General features: G+C 42.0%; 1 long non-coding RNA gene across 1 annotated transcript; it reads left to right on the top strand.

Annotated features, from left to right (window-relative positions):
- The first annotated feature begins 3,447 nt into the window (after nucleotides 1-3,447).
- On the top strand, nucleotides 3,448-22,289 carry LOC138064399 (uncharacterized). Its single transcript, XR_011137639.1, has 3 exons — nucleotides 3,448-3,476; nucleotides 3,681-3,804; nucleotides 22,162-22,289. It is a non-coding gene; the product is annotated as an uncharacterized lncRNA (long non-coding RNA).
- Nucleotides 22,290-23,068: the final 779 nt, after the last annotated feature.

The following is a 23,068-nucleotide window of genomic DNA, read 5'->3' on the forward strand; positions in this document are numbered from 1 at the left end:
CGTATTCTGCTGACTGGATTTGCCTACTGTGCAAAGTGATTTTCATGAAACTGCTACTTAATAGATAATCGTTAAAAAAAAATATGTCCAAATTCATCACTAGTGTAACATCATTGATATTAGTTTTAGTCACATGGGGAATTAATGTGAACTAACAACTTTGCAGAATGCTTTTTGTATTCTTGTAGGTGTGTTGTGTAACTGCCTTCAGCGTTGATGACTACTCCAGCTCCTAGAGCAGATACCTGTTGCTGAGGGGAGCTCTGCATTGTCTTGTCATAAGATTTAATTCCTTCTGACCGAAAGCTATTTAAAGCTATTTTTTGTCCAGTGGGTTTATTTGCTTTACTGCTGACTGTATTTAATATTCACATGTTAAACCATGCAAGTTTCCATAGAAAAAGATGTCAGTCCATGGTTCATGACGTTGCTAACAATATATGCTACCATTGCTGACCTATTCAGGAAAAATATGCATCAAGCATTCCTACGTACTGAACTTAAGCTCTCTTTAACGACAGACCAATAAACCCCTTTTAATCAGGGACCTGTGTACAGTGCACCAAGACTAACCTAAATCTTAGACCAAACAGCTTCCCATGTAGCATTTTTTCCCATTAACTTTGAGGACACTTTCATATATGTTAATATTTGGTCATTTCTTTTTGAATAAAAGGCAATCTAAATGATACACTGAAGTTCAGTATTCCTAGGATCTTTTCATTTGATATAAAATTTGATTTTATGACATGTCCATTTATCTTTATTATTTTAGGGGGTCTGGAAGATTTTGAATGGTAACTCTTGAAAGCTGTAGAGATATGAAAGAAGATTGGGTAGGGAGGGGAAGGCTAGCAAATAGCTAAGAGATATTTCATGTTTCTGATGTCTGGCAAGCATAAGAGCCATGGGGGATTATAGGTCATTCATAGTAGGTGGATGTTTTGGTGAAAAGAACGATTGGTTTTAACCAATTAGATAACATCCAGGGTAGCATTAGGTTTTAATGAAAATAAAACATCCAGATGCATGATCACACCTCCCTTAGCTGTTGTTTTAGAAATGTATTGCTTATTGATATGTAATGTTACCTTCACAACCCAAAAGGCTGCAAAGCCTGATCATTTGAAAATCCTAACAGTTTTGTGACTAAGAACAGACCACAAAGCGCTAGAACAATGAAATTGTTAGGGGACATGTGCAACTTTCAGGATTTTTAAAAAGCCTTCTGCATTCCCTGAATTCTGCATGCATTTATCACACTAACCCAACCAGGCAGATGAAATGCGGAAATGTGTAGCTGCGAATTAGAATTTGTGCTTATGGAATATAAACTCTACTAAAAAAAAAAAAGAACTTGTGAATGACCAGTCTGCATATGCAAAGGATAAGGTCGTGTTTTCATCCCAACATGCCCTAACTTTATGCAGAAAGAGCAAGGGACAGAGATGCTAAGAACTCTAATTCTATAAATAACCCCAGGGCAAGCTTTCTCAGCAAAGTGTGGTTGATCTGACCATAAAGACTATCTTTTGCTATATATAGTTAAAGAATGCATCTTTAAAAATGATCCAGGAAAGATCAAAAAAAGCTAAGTATTTCCAAGTGTATTTTTAAGTGCAGGTCTTGCCAGCACTAACTGAATCCAAGGACAATAGGAGATACCATCCTCTACTTAGAGGAAATCTCTGCTGAGAAATAAGCTTCCAGGAAGCCAGCTGCAAGCAGCAGTGTATGAGGCAGTCGCTGATGGCAGCAGCTTGCAGAGGCAGCAAAAAGTCACAGGTAGGCCTTGGCCATGCTGTCCAAATCATCTGTGGACAGCAGAGACAAGGACATCTTTGGGTGCAGATCTACAAATGAAAGGGTAATCCAAGCCCATAGACAAGAGTGGGATTTTTAACAGTATCTACATCCCACATTTTTAAAGTAATATAGGGACTATTACGTTCAACACTGCAAAGCCTAAGAAGTTTGGATTCCTAAATAATTTTTACTTAGAAGCCACAGGGTGGTGATTTCAGTATGGCAAAAGCATGTAACACTGGCTTTAAGCTGGCAGAACAGAACATGATAACCTACTTCTTGGCTTTGCAACCCATATCAGCTGCTGTGTTTAGATGACTACAAATGCTACCAAGTCCCTGAACTAGTCAGCTTTGCTTTAACTGGTGCCTTGAATAAGTCCCACTGCAGTCACAGCAGTAACTGCAGGCTAGGCTTCCCTTCAGGAGGCAGGTCACAAAAGGAGTTTTGAGATCATCACCAAGAAGGTCCTGCCCTACCTGCCAGTTTAGCCCTTTCATAGAGGGATGCCCAGGGGAATGCCCACCCCCAGCATCTGCAGAGCCATGGGGAAGGGCGCATGGCCATGGCTTTCCATAAACTGCCACAGGAGTGCTGGCTGGCAGGACTAACCCCGGCAATAAGCAGTGCTAACTCCATCTGCATAAAATGTGCCTATGTGTGGTTGAGGGGGGGGAGTGGAAAGGGAGGCAGAAAGAGGAAAAAAATTTCAACAAATCCAGTTCAGATGATGATCAGGATGTACAACAGTGGGATTAAAAAGCTGAAAGATATTTGTAAAGTGAATAAAAAGAACCATCTTAAGAAGAAAAGAAATATTTTAAGTCACCTCTCTCCTGGATGAGGTGTATATGGATATGTGGTATTATTAAAGCCAGCTTTCTGAGCAGGAGAAGCCTCTGACACATGCGTCCAAAAAAATAATCAGAAACAACCCAGGAGCAAACACATGAGAGCAGGCCAAACCTCCAGGGAGATCAGCAAGTTCCCAAGGGTACTTTGAAGTGAAAGATCATCATGCTTTCTTTACTTACACCAGTTAACCTCACGCTAAGAGTAGCACTGAGGAAGCAGAGCTATTCTACTGTAAAACCAGCGTGAGCTCAAAACAGGGGTAATAAATGATTTTTAACACAGCCTCTAACTTCATATACAGGTTATATAGCTGAGAAGCCCGGCTCCTTGGCCAAAATAGCCACACACGCTGGAGTCATACTGGGGCGTGCAGCGGGGTCAGAAAGCCAGTGCAAAGGACTTTCCTTCAGTAACATTTAACAGCTGAGACTTTTTGAACAGGGAGGTGTACAGCATAATTTCCTGTCACCTCCATGGTGTAACAATTAAGATCTGTTTATTTACACCAGCTGTGAGCTCAGCCATGGGATATCAGTGCACAGCCATAAGCACTCTCTGGTAGACGGGGTATGAAAGAGAGAGGAAGGCTGCTGAAGTCCAGAAGGAAAAGGGCTGCCAATGCTAGTCAGCAGCTGTGCTAAGTGTAAACAGGACAGGAAGTGCGTGCCAGAACTCGGGCAATCAATTAGACAACCAATTTAGCGTGTTTGTGTTTATAGTGCAAACCTTTGTTCCTACTACACAAAATCTCTTCCTCCTTTTTTTTCCTGAGACTTACAGCATGCAGCAGACTTGTGGGATCCTTTACTGAAAAGGTAGTAAGCCTCTGCTTTGCCCTAAAGACTTAGTCATTCGGTGAGCCAGAATCCCTCGGACGGTCAGTGAGCACATCGAACGCTAGGAGACACTCGCAGAGTGCTGTGCTGCAACCAGCGAGCCAGCAGACCCAGCCACGGCCCCCTGCTCTGCCTCTGCCCACCTTCTTCCTCTGCCTTCCTTCCGTTTTGTCTTTTTTTCAGCTTTTCTGCAGATCCTGAGATCACAGCACATCGTGATGAGATAGTTCCCTGGGCAATGCCTGACCTGTGAAGACTTGTGAAAGAAACAGCACTGACCAGTCTGACGTCATCCCCGACAGCAGAGGTAAGCCACCAGGAGTCAAAACCCGTGGCTGCAGCGGGTGATCCACCGGCCCTGAAAACCCGTGAATGAGTGAGCAGACGCCTCCCATCCTCACAGCACCATAATAGGAAGATTTCTCCCCATTCACGCTGTCCTATCATTTCTCTCTGTTCTGTCAAAAGCAAAAGTGACTGCTGTGTACAGTAGCCAACAAAACCTAACAACACGACTGACACCTTCTTTCCCACTCGGAAAGACTATTGGACAGAATAAGAGCAGGGTAAGAAAGAGCCTTGCCCTGAGGGAGAACTGTTCACAGGTTCTGATCAAGCTGTTTAGGCATCACCTGCTTCCAATTTCAGCATGCTTTATTTTCCACTTTTCACTCTTTTTCCTTTGTAAACTAATCAACGCATTTCAAAATGCCAGCACATATTTTCTAGTGTGCTCACCATGGACTGAGGCAAAACCAAAAAAGTTACCTGTTGAATGTAACAGTGAAAGGCAGTGACATGCCAACACCTCCAAACTCTAAACGCCCATTTAGTCTACCAAACTCAATGCAGCAACATTAAGGAACACTTTTTTCCTTTTTTTAAAAGCAACAGTGGGAAAATCTAGTGGCAGTCTATAGGAACAACACTGCATGACAGACAAGGACAGAGATGCCCCTGAGTTAAACAAAGAGCCCCCCAACAGCCACTACCAGGTTGTACAGCCCCACTCGGAGCGGGGTCGGATGATGCTGTGAGTAAAACCCTAGCTGGAGCCAGCCTAGAGTTAGGCAAGGCACAGAAACGTTAATAAATGGACCAGCACAGCCACAGCCACGGGGAGCTCACACAGCAGCATATGCTTCTGTTCTCCTTTTCGGCTATTTGATCAGATAAGAATCCGTTATTTTCCAAGAGAAAATCATTTGCAATTCAAAGAGTACATCTTTGTGGCAGAAGGCAGGGTGAGAACCCCGCTGAGTTCAGAGCGCTGCATCCCGCAAGGGGCCAGGGCACAGGAGGCCACAATTCATGGCTATCATGTGTGGGGATCACCCCAGAGCAACAGGCGTTACAGAGGAAAGAGGAGAGGCAGCTGCAGGCAGAGCTACCAGCACAGGCTAATTTTACAGACTGAAACAATAATGACAGTATAGGCGTGACAAGCCTTGTCACAGCTGGTTCTGGATTCAGCAGACTTTGCGTTGTTTTGATTAGCCTGACATTTGACTGTTGGGATGCTTGTATGGGCGCACGTGTGGGCGGGAGGATAAACACAGCTGAGCAAATCTGGTCCCTCATCTTGTTTCCGCACACGTGGCTTATCGTCAGCTCAGATAAGAGCCACAGCCATTCTCCCTCACACTCCCAAAAAGGTGTAGCTGTATTTAACAGGAATGTATCGCAGGAGCATTTGTGGCAATTTTGCTGAAGTTTATTGCTATAGACAAAGGGTAAATGCTTTTAATACTATGTCAAGCTGGTTAAATTCAGAGAGCTGTGAAGAAGAAAAAAAGATAGTGAGTCACTTGGGGAGAGAAGGAGGGAAAGGGAACAGGGTCTTGAATGACAAAGTATGAGCTTATATAGGATTCTTCCCCATCAAGCTAAGATACCCCTCCAAAGAGTCGACTTTCCACCAGCTCCTTACTCCAGAAGCTAGACAGAGTTTCTTCAAAGGTCATACTTTTGTTTTTGAAGAGCGTTATTGGCAACTGGCTATAAACACTCAACTTGCTTCTGAAGGAAGAGCTGGCTCTCAGAGACTGGGAAAGGGAAAAGGAGGGTAAATGTTAGGACATGAGCTGCGGGGAAGGCACACGTATAGATGGGTGTATGAACCACCACCAGCTTACCAAGCTAAATTGTTTAAGTTTGTGGATTCTCAGGCCTCTTCAGATATACTCTCTATTCTGTATCCCTGCCGCTCTTTAAAGTGGATGATTTGACTTTCTCCAGCTTCAGGATCTTTAAAAGAGACAACATTTTTTGCCAGTAACTCATATAAAAGGATAATAGAAAATGATGTTAGAGTGGCAACAGTATAAGCTGTCTCTGCCCTGTTTCCCTATAGCTTTTAAAAATTGAAACTTTTTAATGATGTATTACAAAATTAATACTAGCAGCTGTGAGCCTCTCTAGGGGTTAATAAATAAACACTGCCTACACAGATGGCTGAAAAAACACAGCCAAAACTTTGTGCTTCACAGTGGTCCAAGGCTGTAAACTCAGGCCTGCAGCTTGCTAATCCACCCCGACAGTACTTTAGTGCCATATGAAATCGTCATTACCACCGAACATGAAGAATACCTCTTTAGAGCTCCTAACTGCTTCAACACAATGTTCTTGGCTAAAAACAAGTACTTGAAGGTCTAAATGGCAAGATTTAGGTCAACAACAAGATCCAGACACAGGAGTGTGGATACTGGAAAATGTAGGCATAAAATAATGTTCAGAAATTATGACAGTGATGAACACTACCATCTTATAGCAAATGTGAAATAGTAGCATAGGCTCAGAGACAGCAGTTCCTATGGACCAAACCAAGACAACACAAACTGAGCTTCTAGTAACACCTAGTAGTGAAAACACTCCTGTTTTCAGAAGTGCTGGGAAATTGTTTTCGGGTACTTCTGTATTAGCATTTTTCTTCATATTAGAGTGTACTTTTGCAGTCAATCTCCCGACTGTCCTCACATCAGAGCTGCTGAAAGAGACAGAAACCCTCAGACGGCCACCAGCTCCTTTGCTAGAGGTTCCTGCTGCTCTCCCATTCTGCCATTCAAGGTGCTTGTGTAAACACTCCCTAATTATTTTGTATCAGCCAAGGGACTTCAAACCACATAAACCAACTACATTCATTTGATGGGCATGTAACAATTCTGCCAGGAGACAGGCAGGAAGCTGTTCACCAGTTCAACAGTTTGAAGAAAAATCATCTATCTATCTACATCTATTAACACTCAGATTTTGATGTTTATGGGAAGGACTACTTATCTGCCGTTCTGCTGTCTGTCCTATTTTCAGTGATATCCTCATTAATTAGAATGCAATGAGGATAACATGCTTAAGCAATAGCAAAGCAGGAGGTGGAAAGCAGAAACGCTCTCTGCCCATCTGTGAGCAGGAAGAGAACAAAAGGATTTCAAAAAGTGAGCATAAAAGAAAACAAAGGATATAGAAATGTAAAAGGAAGGGGAAAATGATTTGCCTAACACTGCTCACTCCATGGTTGTCTGAATAAGTAAAACCCCCCATATTCATGCGACTGAGAGGTGAGTGTAATCTATTGACACAAATTGACATAAACAAAGGCTGCACTGTATCCAGTGTAATTTGTCTTGACCTTTTGACTCTAGACTGCTGTATAAGCTATGCATTACATAATAAGTAATGGGCTTTTTCACATATTAATTATTGGCTATTTAGTAGAAGTAACTAATTAAATAAATGATTCCTAGATATTGTCCAACCATTTGGAAATGTGCGTATAATAAAAAACCCCACATGTGAATGGGGTTTTTTTAGTAAAATATGTTAAAACTCTTTGGAGAAGACAGTGCGTATTACTCAATTAGCACCAAAAATACTTCATCCATCTACAACATGGTTGCTATGTCTTATCTGTGCAGAGAAGTAATAGTCTCTAAAGTGAGCTAAAATTTATAAAATTTACAAAACAACAAAGAACTGCTTTATGGCTACATCGAGACTGTTATAGTTATTAGAATTAATTATAACAAGCCTCACTCTTAATCTCAATATTCCAGCAATGGATATCTTTTTCTATGTTGTAGAAGTAATTTTTTTTGCATGGAGGGGAATTTCTCCTGTGTAACATCTCTGCTGTTTATACACTTCATTTTGAGCCAGAGGGAGTGTCAGGGATGGAGCGCTGTTCCTTTTGGAGTATAGGTCCGACCAGCCTGACAATTCTTACGTTCTTGCTTTTCTAAACTTCTAAGACAATATGGAACCCTGAACATGTCTGAATCCTTTCCCCCGTTATTTCAAAACCATCTTTGCATCGCCACTGGGACAACTGCAGAATTGACGCAATCTAAGGTGTGGCACCCTTGCTTTCCATCTAGGAGGCCAGTCCAGAAATAGTCACAACAGTAGGGCTTCCCTGCCAACTTGACAGACACTGGCTAGCTGTCCTCAGTCTGGATTCGATCATGATTCAGAGGGTTCATGCTGAAATTCATTTGTTTTAACTACGGCTTCAGGGAGTTTCCAGCAGCAATTCTCTTATCTTTTTCTTTGCCCAGGTGTAAGGATGGAAATTCTTGATGTTATGAGGAGTGGCAGTGAATTTAACCATTCTTTCATGGCTGCTATGCCCCCACAGCACTGACTATGTCATCCTGCCAGCTATGGCTGGATACAAGCTAGATGCACAGTCCACATCAGAATCCATTTTGTCAGAGGATATGGGTGATCAAAGAAACTGGTTGTTTCCATATGAAATGGATTGAATTAATCTATCATCTTCAACTGAATACATTTCTTCTTTGACAAAAAAAAAAGGAGAAGGGAAAAAGGAAAAGGGAAAAAGGAAAAGGGAAAGGGAAAGGAGCTAATCAAATTGTTAGGATTATTAGAACACCATGTACAAAATGCAGAGGTGCTAGAGTAAAGGCAGAATCTTCATCTCGTCGGTAAAGCATGTTAAGGGATGAATGGATGAAACAGCATTCCACCAGCAAAAATGAAGTGTAATCCACATCCCACTTTACTAGCTGTTGATTTATTCCAGTTTACCAACACACTCAGGGCCTGCACACCACTCTACTGAGGAACTCAACATCTGTGGGACTTTTGTGAATCTAAATAAGTATGAAGCTGGCTGAAGGCCAGCTGAATTGGAGAAGGCTGAACTGGAGTTCAACCCTTCAGTCCATTCCCGATTGTAGGGTGGGCCACTGTGCTTTCTTTTCACTGTATCTTGAAACATTTATTTGGAGGCTTGCAAGCCAAACCCCATGGCTGATCTTCTAAGGTTAGGAGATGGAATAGACCAAGCACTCATAAGAACATCCAAGCCAGTGGGTATCTATACTGTAATAAAGAAATCTTGCCAGATGTGATTTTATAGCAGGATTGACAATGCATGCACAAAGCAGGCAATTCCTTAGGGCAGCAGAGCACTGGGTGAGGGAAACAGGCATTTTTCCCACACCACAGTGGTGATGGCTGCCCAGGGAAGGACTTGGAGGTATCAGTGCCTCTGGCGAGGAGCGGCACCTCCACACCTCCCTGGCACCCCAGCGGCAGCAGCACACCCAGGTATCCAGAGTTCCCCCCTTTCCCCTGCAAGGAGCCGGTCAGCCTTCACCCCTTATCCTTAGGACAGCAAAATTTAATTTCCCCTGAGCTGCTGAAGAACCCGGAGCCAGCTTTAAATAAAAGGCATATCAGTCAGGAAGTACAAAGGAATTCTGAAATAGCAAGTGTCCCTGGAGCAACTAGGGAATGGCAGCAGAACACAACTACCACAAAATAACCCAGTGATATTTTTAATGACAATTGCTGAGAGCCTTTTTCTTACTTCTCTTACCAAAGATGGGTCAGATGTTTCCAGCCAGACCATCTTTGATACAGCAACTTCATTTTTCCAATCAGAATAATTGTTTGTATCCTGCCAATATAAATAAAGTTTTAAAGGGTCTCTGATTTTAATTTTCTCCATAACATTTCATTTTTCAGATGTATTGCCAAAACCACTAGCACAAAACCAAAAGAATATAAATAACAAAACTATGTATTCAATGTCTGCATTGAGTATACTATTTTAACTGTATTTGAAGCAAATTATTTTCTATAATATGTTTACATCAAAACTATCTAAATCCTCTTGTCATTACTAAAAAAAAAGAAATATTATTTTACTTTTGACATAAAAATACCTTCTCTATACTGAACAGAAAAACATAAATTCCATCAAGTTGCTATCACGGGCACAGGAGAATATCTTGACTGAATTACAGTTTTTCAGTTCCTTTCCATCATTTATTTCATCAAAGATACTTCTAAAAAGAAAATTTTGGCTTCAGCCAAAAAAGAAATCTGGCTGAAAACAACTCCAGAGACCTCCCCAAAAAGTGTTTAAAGAACAAGGTCTGGAAGCAGCTGCCAAGTGTAAGAAAACTCAAATAAAGTTTGAATTTTTATCATTATGGTCCCTTAATACTACCTCACCAAGTGCCTGGAAAGGTTTGGGTTCTGAGATCAGGACAGAGTACGACCACACAGTAGAAACAATACTTTGCAAAAGCCAATGCGCAAAATTTCCTTCAGCTAGAAAAGCTCCTAGAGAACTCCCAGGGGAACTGCCCAGTCACCTTGGAAAAGTCCCTGCAATTTATATTTTAATGGATATTTAAAATAGTTGACTTGGCAAGCCTGAAACAGCTCTAATCCTAGCAGCCAAATTCGACTTTTATTTGCACAAGAGAAAAATCTGGAATAATTTTATTGACGCCAACCAGCCGTCCTCAGGAGCGATGTCTGGGGCCTGGAGCTCAGGTATTTTCCCCTGCAACCCAAGCCAGTGCACCTCAGCCTTACAACGAGGAGACCACCAACAGCATGAACACTGTCAGAGCTCATTTGACTCATGGAATCATTATCATACTGTCAGTATAGATTCCGGCACTAGTCCTCATATAAGCCAATTGCAGTGAGGTTTTTTATTTCTTTTTTGTAAGCAAGATCAAAATCTGACCCTATTTCTATTATTTTTCAGTGCAATTTACAGACCATGACTCTATGCAATTTCTATCTCATGAAATCCTTTTGAAACCTGAAAGGTAAGCAGGAACCCAACCTATTTGCACAGAAACTAGCATGGCAGGAGCCACGTACAGTGCAGTTCTAAACATGAAGAAGCTGGCTCATATAAATCAGTTTGCCCAAGCCTTCACATAAGCAGTGATACAAAATTCAGATTTATTAAAATGATGAGACTATCAGTATGAGAAAGAGGTTGTGCAGTTTTCACTGCCTCTTTCCTGGTGGGTTACTGCCAGTTGCTCTAAGAGGAAATGGGCCATCTACTCTCTTCCAGATGATAGAGCTGCTCCCATCTCTTCCCCACACAGGCCCTCCAATGTCTTATGTTATTTCCTGGGATTAGGACCATTTCTGGATGCACCACCACAGTCAGATGTAGTCAGCAGTTACCCATTTTTGTTATTTTAATAAATTATTACTCATTGTCATATGACTTTGATTTGGGAGGTTCAAGACACAGCTCAGAGCAAAATGCTCTGAGAACTCTTGCAGGAGTCATTCAAGTCTAATCAGAAATTGCTGGAAGTATTAAGGGCAAATTATTCTTGCAAGATTATCTAGGCTAATTTTGCAGCCCTCAGAAGTTCGGAAGTAATTTGGAATAATCTGAAATGTTGTATGCTTCTCCAAAGCAATCAGGAAAACAAGGTTCTGCTTTCGCTAGTCACCACTTACCACCATATAGGAAGAGACTGTGTAGTTTAAATAATACATTGCTCATCCCATATCAAAAGTGTCTGTCAGAATATCAGAAAGCCACAGAGCTCTTTAAAGCTGCAGGAGGGGAAGGGCAGATGATCTCAAATTTGAACACTGAAGTGTTAATCCACCCTCAGGCAATATATCAAACGTGGTCAAAGGGATCAAAGCAATACTATTTTTTTTTTTATGGGACTCCAAGCTGGCAACTTGTATGCCAAGTTTCAACATGATACTGTTTCAAACAGCTGAGATAACACACAGTACCTTGCAAACCAACTTGTTTAGTAGAAAGTACAGGAAAAAATATAGTGTAGAAGTACAAGTACTTGATCCAAAGCAGATAAGTCATATATGAGAAAAGTAGAAAGATATGAATGAAACATATCGCTTTGGTACATGAAGATACAGAGTGTGTCTTTTACATTCTATCTCTCTCAAAATGAAATCTGACAATTCCTGGAGAAATAACAGAAGTAGATTTGCTCTGAAATAAGCTGAAACAAGAGAATTACCAGAAAACAGGGATGGCTGCACTGTTGCAACATCTATGAATTTCTTTCACCTAAACTTGCATCACAAAATTACAGATGGCAGATCTGGGAGGCTTTTTTATTGCAGGAAATTTTTGAAAGTTATGAAAATGTTAAGAAAGGAGAAAGTAAAAGTATAATAGAAATAACATGAAGACCTTCTCCCTCTTTGATCATCTGAGCCTGGAATTCAAGACAGTTCCTGGGGTTTACAAGATTATAATGGCTTATAGGATGAAATCCATTATCCCCTAAAAACTTTCTCTGGATGTTACTTTCTCATATGTTACATTTTGCAAGCAGTGCTGGACCAATATATTTCAGCCAAATATTTTTGCTTTAGAAAATACTATTTCCTTGAGATGATGTTAGCACACAGTTGCTGCTAAAAACATTACAATCAGTAACATGCCACTGAAATTAGGCATTTTAAAAAAGGATAATATAAGCATTTGAGCCTTACTAGAATAGAACACTGTGATTTTTAAGTTGTGAGGTAGCTCTTCATTAACTTCATGGAAGATGTGATTTATTTTGTTTTGTAAAACTCTAGAGTGCAAGCAGTTATTTTTAAAGTCAAGTGTCCTGAGGAGCAGAAACTAACCAGATCCAAGTACAAGTGCATCAAGTGCTACAGTCAGGCACATTATAGCCATACATCTAAACCGGCAAGGAGCAACAGATTAGCAGAGAGGTGCTCTTAGATAGCTCAGATAAAGCTGCTCATCCCCTTGGAGAAGTGCCACACACGAAAGGTATCCTGCCACGTGCCCAGCCCCGCCACCACTGAGCAGCGCCCTGCTCCTGCGGCAGCCCACGCTCTGTCCTCTCCTAAACCCTACCTCTGCTGCTGTGCCCCAAGGGCGATCGCAGTTGTGCACACATCCTGGGTGCCGTGCAGGGCCTCAGAATCGAAACGAAATGGACAGTGAGCTTCGCACTAGCTGAAGAAAGCACGGCTCCTGACTACGCAGAGGAGACAGGGTAGTATTGCTTTTCTGCAGTTCACAGAGACATCTGAGAGTATGTGACAGACCAATACTCTCTATATTTTAGTGATGTTCTGCAGGGTGAAAGAGAAGATGCTGCTAATGAGGCAAGCTGTGAACTCTTTGGCATCTCACTGAATCAGGGTAATTCGGGTGGGTTTGGGAACCTCTGCAAGTTGTTAACTCTAACCCTGTTCAAAGCAGAGCCAACTTCAAAGTCACAGCAAGTTGCTCAGGGCCTTCTCCAGTCGTGTTCTGAAGGTCTTGTAATATTTAAAGTCCAAGCTACTGTATGCGGAGGCATAGGGAAAAGGATGAGAAGTGGAGAACATTTGACTTACTGAGGCGACTAGCTTCTGACATCATACCTAACTGCTAGCATAGACAGATGGAAGCTCGAAAACAGCCAGCTAAATAAAACTGCTTACCTGGAGCATGGGCCCCAGCTTCCTGCCTGGCGCCTCTGGCCATGCCAAACCACCAGTCCCTGCTCCTTGTGGACAGCCGTAGCATCCAGCCAGGGCTCTGAGGGCAGTGATGATCACGCAGGCCAATCAGGCAAGTTTGTCCAGGGCAAGAAACCTCCAGGCAGGTTATGAGAATAGCCCCATTGGAAGCCCAGCTCAGGTGCTGCAAGCGCGGCAGCGAGGTGAAGCTGTGAGCATCATATCCCTCCTCACAGCCTCTGCCACCAGTACTTCTTTAACCCTTGCATTGGGCACCCTGGGAGTGTCACAACAACACACCATACCTCATACCTCTCTTTTGCTCTAAAAGGACTGTGTACTTAAGAGAGACATTAACAACTCTGATAGCTTCTCCTCTTTTCTTTACACATGTATCATGCACACCCTGGTACCTTTGTATTTCAGTGATCTTTACCAATAGCCTTATGGCAAAGCTATGTAAATTTTTTCTATCCTTTCCACTTTACAGCCCCACTGTTATCATTACAGCAGGAACAGCCAGTTACTGGACAAAAAAGCTTGCCAGCTTGATAAACAAAAGGCTAATAGGAAAAAAGTTTCAGCTGGATTCCCCTAAAATCAGCCAGATATGAAGCTAAGGAATATGCTAATACCATCCTAATATGGAAGTAAAGTTTGTGTCTTAAGGGGGATGTAACTCAAAAAGTTTACACAAAAGAAATTGCATCAAGTGCATGCTGATATGATCTCATCTCAGCATCTCTGCAGACAAGTAAACTATTCCCTTTCGGTATACCTACCGCCTTGGCTAAGAGCGTCACTCACTACTGTTCTGTGTTTGGCTGAGAAAGGTGCCCTCCCACTACCTTAAACTCTTCATTTATTACAGGTCCCTACTTTCTCCTGGCTGAGAGCTGTGCATGTAACATGACACTCGGCACTTAGTGACAGGCACTACTTACTAGCTCAGAAAAACAGCCATGTTGCCACTTCCCACAGAGCTAATTTACCCTCTGAACACACACCCCCATCACAGGACATAAAACTACCCTCAGTTCATCCGGTCAGGGACTCTGTGCGTTTGGGCAGTAAGATATCAGAAGGTGAAAGAAAATTTCAGAGAGTGCTCTCCCCAAATCACCGTTCATCCTTTGATTTGAATACTCTCAAGAGATTACACAAATATTCAGGATTTGGTCGCCAGACACAGAAATCGAACTCTGCCGTGGCACACAACCATCACACACTTCACAGGCATACTTCTACCCTGTGCTGAGCAGCAAAACACTTCGCTGCGGCCCGTTTCTGAACAGAATCCACAAAGCAGGTGTTCCCTTGCCCACTCCACTGCAAGAACCAAATCAGGAGGAATTCACAGAGCAGATTTGCAAGAATTTTCTCTTCTGCCTTTTTAGTAATGTTCAGTAACGCATGGTTCATGCAGCACTTGTTCTGGGTGTGGGAGACCAGGTTTCAATTCTTTCCCTGCCTGACAGCACTAAAATCTGTGTCTTCTCTGGCTGGACACACTCACTGGTTTCCAGCATGTTCGGTGGTCAGGGGCTCTCGGGCCCTCCCGTTTAACAGCTCCCCTTTGCAGAGAAGAGTCAGATTCATTAGGCCGGAGGTGGGAATAAGGGCCACTGTCCGGCCTAGCATGCAGGGCTCTCCCCCATGACAGAGGATGCGTAAGTCCCACTCCTTATTCCAAAAGATATAAAATATCAGACACTTCAGCAGTACTTGGAGCTGAGTCTGACACCCAGGTCCCCTGGCCTCTGGGTGAGCACTGTGACTACAAGGCTTGAGAGACAGGCTTCACAGTCCCTCAAGACTGAAGACTGCTTCATGGCAGCAGCTGTCTCTGTGAAGGCTCCTGGTACAGACACAGCATCAGATACAGGCAGTGGGGTCCAGCCACAACAGCTGTGAAACCAGAGGAGGGCACCCTGAAGTCTACCCCTGAACTTCAGTCCTGTCTCCCAAATTCAGTCCCCAATCCACCACCACCACCCACAGCGGCATCAGAGTAACTTCTCTGGACCTGCTCAAGCAGCCACAGCTCTGCCCCGCTGTAGACAGAGGGGAGGCAGGATGGCTTCTGAGCAGCCTCCCCTTCACACTCCTTTGGGCAGTGAAGGCTGGCTCCCACAGCTCAGGCAGCTGGTCCCCAGCTCTTTGGGGAAGTCGTGGCAGGCCCAAGAGGCCAGCCCGCTGGCCACATCTGCCCCACCAGCTCCTTACTGCACCCTATCCCACTAGTGTCTGGATCTCCACAGAATTACACAGAGTTGCATTGGTTCACCTTCCCCTCTGGCCAAAGCCGCGGTCCAAACAAGGCCCCACTCTCATGTTACTGCACAAAGAACAGCAAACAGCTGCTCAAAACAGCTCTTCCTGAGGGCAACTCGTTGCTTGGAGTTTGGCTGCACGCCCACCATTAGGGTCATTGCTACATCCTTGCCTGCAATATGCCCCAGGAGGTTTTTTAGCCAGGCTAATCTTAAGAAAAGCCAGATCTTCAGCTAGCATAAATCAACACAGCTTTATTGCTTTAGTAAAAATTATACGGACTTCTGCCAGCTGAGGATCTGTTCTCCTAGTCCATTAAAGGCTGTGAGCAACAGAGAGGTAAAACAGCAGCTACGAATGCATGCAAAACAACAGTAAAGCCTCAGGCTTTCAAATAGCAAAGGCTGTCAACAGTTAAAAATGTTCATCGGCAGCTAAGTACAATTTAAATGAATTAAAGCCTCTGCATTCAGAGGGCACAGATTATAAGCTTCTGAAGCAATGACACAGCAGCAATGTATGGAAGCAATGTCATATCTGTATTCTCTCCAGCTGTTCCACTCTGATAATCACTTAGCATTGGCTCTGTGCAATCATACAGATTCGCATCACACTGGTAATAAAGCTGATTATTTTATTATGCAGCACTGTATTTGAAGTCAGAGTAGGCAATCTGACATGCCGTTCAAGACTAGAACTACTTTCAAAACCTAGTACATGCCTTGCAGCTCCACCACACTTTTAACTTCCAGGGACAAATCCTCAGCGTAAATTGATCCCATGGAGCTATACCAACTTGCATCCATTGAGAATCTAGCTCCCTATCCCCTGAAATAATGTCCTCTAACTTCGCAACATGGAGGCTAAAATAAAAACTGAGAAGTGAAAATAGCCAGTGTAGGTACAGCTTCCAGGCAAGTTTTCTTAGCTATTTTAGTGAAAACAATCTATCTAATAACCACCTAACTAAAAGGATAATACAAAACCTGACAACTGACATCTCTGCTCTAAACTCTTGCTGTTCCCCCTGAGTCAGAGAGACCAGAGAGCCCACAGCAGCGTGTGCACAAGTGAAATGCATGAATACTGCACACAGCTCTGGTCTCTCTATCTCAGGAGGAAAAAAGGGCACAATGAGTCACTGTTATTCAGAACACAACAGCTCAAGTGCACCTACAGTCATAGGGTCTCAGGTTTGAAACAAATAAGAGGAACTATGTTTTCACAGTGCATAATTAACTCATGAACTCATTTCTACAGATCTTTAGAAAACTAAAAAAAAAAAAAAAGGATTAGTAGATTAGTAGAAAACAAGTGACTCTTAAAAAGGATGATCCGGGCAACATATTCAAACTCTAAGCCCTAAACCGCATTGTCAACAGGTGGAAGCATTTGCCATGGGAATGGTCACTCAGAATATGACCAATTTCTTAGTTACTGAGCGTCTGCTGTTTCTTAGTTACTGAGCGTCTGCTGAAGGTCAGTATGAGAGACAGGACACTAGACTAGATGGACCTTTGCTCTGAGCCAGAATCATGCAACCAAGGAAGAGGGTCCACAACAGCTTTCTGGGAGCTAGACAGCGGCATTTTTAGTAGTGATGGTGCTTCAGGCTCCCACATTGCAGAGGAAAGGAACTATACTCCTATCTTCAAGAGTAAAAACCCAATGGTGTTTGCAGATGAGGCAGCAAGTCATCACATCACACATTAACACCAAGCTCAGTCACTGCAGCCCCATTTCTATTCTCTTCGTACTAGTCTGAAGCCAGTGACTGCAAAGCTATAGGTGTAAGTCTGAGCTCAGGTCACCAGAAAACCCACCTAACCTGTGCCACGCCATCCCTTTCCTGAAAGCCCTGTGGGCCTTCCTCCAGCACAACACCCATTAGCACATGTGCTGTCATAAGGTTTCACTTCCAGCCACATGACTGCAACATGACAAGACTAGAAGGGTCATAAGACTGGAACCTGCAGCCATAGCCCATCATGGGGCCCATCACATGTCATCAAGGGGAGAGACACTCCCACACAGGTCCCACACAGGTCTGGTTGCATGATGCAGAAAAGGCCATGAAATTCCGTGTTTGTGACAATAATGAGAGGTAAGATAGTAACAGGGTTGGATCCTTCTGCTCTAAACTTCACAGAAAATCATAGGGCAAACAACAGAAGGAAAATTGGAAGCGTTTTATTCAAGTATTTTCAGTCTTGAAGCTTTTGCAAGACTGACTTGAAATAAACCCATTGACCCGTGTCCCCTTCCTCAAATCCAGATGTCATAACAATGTCCTGTATTTATTTACAGTTCTGTAGGGTACCAAATTCATGACCAGGATTTGTAATACCTAGCAGGAGGGCACAACCAACATAAGCACACAATTAGCTATTATAAATAAACTGTGGCTAACAAACCTAATCATCAGAAACGCCGACTGGGTGCATCTTTTGCTGCAGCTAAGAGAAGAGGCAGTTATGTGACATCTTTTCAGCAGTCAGCTTATAATAACAGTATGGACAGAAAGAGGGGAAAAAATCAATTGTAAGAAGTCTCCCTCTTTAAGTTTGGAGCCACACTCAGTAACATCATATATTGTGTATGTTCTGCTCCAAAAAGAAATCTCCCTCATCCACAAATCCTCAAGTTTAGCCATTAAATCATGCAGAGCAGGGAAATAAAAGCACTATTTTCTGTTCAATTGCATTCACTACATGGGTTTGGGTCTCATCCGCCACCAAGATCAGCAAAGGAAAACCTTTCTAGTTACTGAAGCATAGCAGGAGCATCCTAATTTTGGTGGTAATAATAAATGGCAATTAGTCAGTTACTGGTGCATAGGGAAGTTATAACACATAAGCATTCTAAATGACAGTTAGCAAAGCTTCATACTGTTTATTGCTACTTCAATTTCAAGCCTAATTAATGGTCCATATAATAATCAAATTAACTTGCTATGGATTGTCATTATGTCCTACCCTCAGGAAATGCCTTATATAGGAGGACTCATTGCTAACTCTATTAGCTCATGAGTGATAATAACATGCCGCACTATAAATCAGAGTTGGCTCAAGAATAGCAATAGTCTTTAGCTTTGCTGTATAGGGGGCCTCATAAAAATGCATTTCAATAACCTTCAGGACAAACAAGTAACCGACTTAAGAAATACAATCACTGCAGCTACCTTTCAGCAACTCGCAAACTAATGAGGAAAAATGGCTGTGTCACTAATTAACATGTTAGGGTCCTGTGAATGAAGTCCCCAGCAGCACATTATGAAGAGAGGTGGAATACTCTGATAAAAGCCTAGGGCACTGCAGAGGTTGCAGCATTAAGCATAGCTGAATGAAAGCAAAGGAACATACAGCTCCTCTTGAGAAACAATGTAAAATAAAACAATTGTTTTAAGAGACATGGATATGTTTCCAGATGATTTCAAGTGCACGTAAATAGCACTTGAAAAATGAATAAGTGCATTTCTGCTCTGAAAAGCAATTACATATCAATAAAACTGTCTCATTCAAATGACTCTCTGCATGTACTCCCATTAAGACCTTATGATGTTATTTTCAAAAAATCATAGCTAACAATTTTTATTTGGAGCAGTGTTGTGAAGCCAAATTCCTGGCAGAGCCAGTTGAAAATGGTGAGGTCAGTAAAGACCTACTTCTGTAGTTCAAGTATACATGAAATGTTCTTGAGTTGTTTCAACAGCTTCCAGATATTGAAAAAAGTGACAGAATAAGCTTCACATTTTCACAATAAGCTATTCACATTTTCATTTTAGAGATGGCAAAGAAAGGTCAAAGAGCAGAAACAGGTTGCTGTCAGCCAGAGAGAAACCTTGGTGGTAGAACGCAGAGGAGAAGTCCGGAATTTTTCCACGTCATCCCCTGTGCCATACTGCTCTGATTTTCTTTCCTAACTGTTCTGTAAGCGCAATTTTGAAAGTTCTCTCAAGCCTGTGATTTGAGCCTCTTGCGGTAAAACAAGGAAAGATTGTTTAAGCACCACTAAACAAAAATTTTGACAGAGTTACCACTAACAAAACACAGCACTCATGCAAAATTGGCCTTTGTGACCAGGAGGCATTAAAGGCTGGTGAAACCTTATCAGAAGGTCAATCTGTAGGAATAAATAAGCAGCCAGCATCAGTGCAGCACAAAGGGAGAGGGGAATTGAACAAATTATTTTTACTGTGACTAATAATAACAACAAAAATCAACTAACATTCACTTCTCCTTGCAGTGTCAAAGCAACAGCAGATGCCACCATGTTAACAGAGCAGATAGACCTAAGGCACTTCAAAAAGAAAATCTGGATATGCTTCTCAAAGGCTGTTAAATTCTTGCTGAAGGAGAAACAGTCAAATGCACAGTGCACTAAAAAACTACTCGTTTTACTAAACACAGGCTAAAAGTGCAAACAAAAGAGGCCTGCTAGATCTAGCATGAGGTTAGGACAATGTTCATCCTAGTGCAAACGTTACCAAGAGAAGTAAGATGATGACTGTTGTTTGATTTCTACATTGAAAACAGTGAGGCTAATAAGTGGAGATGGAGAAGATGCTTTTGGAGGAAAATTTTGAAGCCGAAATCAAATCTGACTCAATTACAGCCTTTTCTAAAGGTTTATAAATAAGGTGACCCAGATTAGAGGTGAAAGTATTCAAGATAACCCAAGGATGGCAGCTTTCTTGAGCTCACTAATCTCAGCTGAGTCCAGAAACGATCCTTCTCTCTCCAAGGCTCCTCTTCAGTATCAGGTGACAGAAGATCATCTTTGTATTGTTTTAATTCAGAAGCGTCTTGTGTAGCTAAATATGTGGTGGAAGAGTCCAGTAATATAGAGTATGCTGCCTGCTCTTCTTGTCACCTTAACATACACAAAGTTGATGAATTAGCTTTCCAGTACCTCGTTTTCACACTTGAAGAGGGAACTAAATCTCTGCAAAGATGCTGGCTCTCCTCAGGGACGACATGGATTTAGCTGGGCTCAAGCCCATCGCTGTGCAAACACAACTATCTATTCTTAGGGACAACCCAGTTCTGGGAGCAGAAGAGGTGCTTCAGCAGAAATACAATAAAGTTCTAGCTATTCCTGTCCTTTGTCCAGCCTAACCTGTCCCTCCTCCCCTGCCTCCCCAAATAATGAACAATGGGGAGTACTTAGATATCAGATCACTCTGAATCTGGAAAACAATGTGGGGTTTTTATATGATTTGACCAGCTCATAACAGGATCATCGTGCTGGAGATCAAGCTAAAGTCAGCTAGAAAAGAACTAGGATTGATTTTAATAAGGTTGCACCCAGCTTCTTTAGAGGAGAATTACATTCATGTAGCAAATGTGCATCTAATAAACAGTAAAGACCTTGTTCTCTCATTACTCACGTTTTGGAAGTATTTCACCACTGGACAGTAGAGGACAGTGTATGATTCTTGGGGCATTATTTACCCTTACTAAGCTAAAGAACTGTCAGGACCTTGATCCAGCTTCGGTTCAGAACCTGCAAAAAAAGTCTCACTGCTATGAGAATTTATTCTCACAAATACTGATAATGGTGTTCCTTTGAAGCCAGAGCTGGGAGCTTAAAAACTGTAGCGCTGCACTCAGCCTGCTGCAAAAGGCTTCCACACTGCTGATGCTCTGCTAATAAAGACACACTGAGGGGTGCATATCTGCAAAACAGCTATCTTGAGCTGTTGCTACAGGATACCTTAGTAAAGTAAGCAAACACTGATAGGATTGAGTAAGCTCCCTCAAGCTTTTTTTTTTTTGTTAGTTCGTTGGTTGCTTTTTTTTTTTAATCTCTTCATATGTAAAAAATTATTCAAGCATATTCATATAGGACAGGCATTTATATTTAAGAAAAATAAAAAACTGCTATGTTTATTCTACACTTTGAAAGGAGTGCACACAACGTTTTCTAGACATGAAAGTTTAATAATGTCTTAATTCAATCCTTCTGACTGCTGGAAATGTGCTTGTTTAGAATGCGTTAACAACACATGATAATTTGCTTCTTCCAAAGTTCATCACTTTGAACATGGAGATGAACTGGATGTTTTCTGTTCATTCAGAAAATGAAAAGCTTTAAAGGATTTTTAAAACCAGGATGATTTAAAGCAAGACAAATGGTACCCGTTTTAAGTTTGTTGTGTTCAGTCCTATCCTCCCACATAAAAAAGCCCCCCTTCTCCTTGATCCTAAACAGAATTGTGACTGATGACAGCAAATATGAATACGAAAAATATGAATGTGCTACTGACTCTAGGGGAAAGAGTTTCTTATAGTTTATGGGATTTCCTGTGGCGGCTCTTTGATCAGAAAAAAAAAACGTTAAGTGATTTAGAAAAGTCTGTCATCAAGTGAATGGTGCTGTTGTGATATATTGTAATAAAATGTAAATTTAAAAAGGCTTAAAATAATACGAAGAACTGAAAACAGAAATACAGGAAACTAATATGCAGATTTCTAAAATGCAGGAGTTAAGAGTGCTAAGCAAAAATTACTCTAAGCTGGGATATTTGAACCTAACTACCCTCTTTCCCAAAGTCTGGGGGTGTTATATCTTTGGGGGTGGTCTCTATTTACCACCTTGTGTTAAAGCTGATTCTAGTGTTACATTTCCTTTCTCTTTTATTTGACAGATGAACAGGCTGGCTCTTCTCCAACAGAAGACAAAAGATGAAGCTGTTTGGGTACTTTCTGAAGAGCTAAGGATAGAAAATGAGTTTATTCCCTTCTTAACATGGGCATTCTTCCACACTTCACCAACCACCTTTTATACATTGTTCAATATGTATAGATTAAATACTCTAAGAAACAAACAAACAAATAAAAGAGTGAGTAAATAATTAAAGAATTAGATCACAATGCCTAGCTTTTTTTTTTTGGCTTTTTTTTAATTGCAAGTATTGTGTCCAGGTTCGGGGCATCTTTTCCTATCAGCTGAACAGGAAGTTAACTTCAGCACGCACACCTACACCCACAGTCCTTGTGAACATGCCTCCTGAGAGGGACTGTTAGTCTCCAGCTAAGCACCCGGTGTTTGGTGAACACAGCTGTGGGTTCACCCAGAAAACTGGTGTTCTGCTTGGGCAGACTCATACTACTTTCTTAAAAACTTTAGCTTCTAAAGACGGAACCAAAGTACATCAGTAGCTTATCTGTGCTCAGCTGTACTTGCCTCGGACAGAAGCAGCCAAGACATGGCCATTCTATTTCTACATATTTTCTTTTCATGCTGTATGTCCTTCTCCCATGAGGAGCTGAACAAGTCCTCTGACGTACAGAATCTCCTTCTGAAAGCAAAGCTGGCCTGATTCACATCAGCAAAGGGACTGGCCGATAACATATTCCATGTCACGGGTATTTTGGTCTGGATGAAAAAAATTGCAGTAGTCTAATTTATGTCACTGTAGGCATGCAGTTTTACCCATACAAGTATAGGTATACAAGCCCTGATGTGGATGCAACTGTATCACTAAGACTGAGTTCCAGTCTGACTGTTTCCTGCTATCAAAGTTAATATCACTGTAGTTGCATTAAAAAGGT

Source organism: Struthio camelus, chromosome Z (genome assembly GCF_040807025.1).
Source record: "Struthio camelus isolate bStrCam1 chromosome Z, bStrCam1.hap1, whole genome shotgun sequence".
Taxonomy (NCBI): domain Eukaryota; kingdom Metazoa; phylum Chordata; class Aves; order Struthioniformes; family Struthionidae; genus Struthio; species Struthio camelus.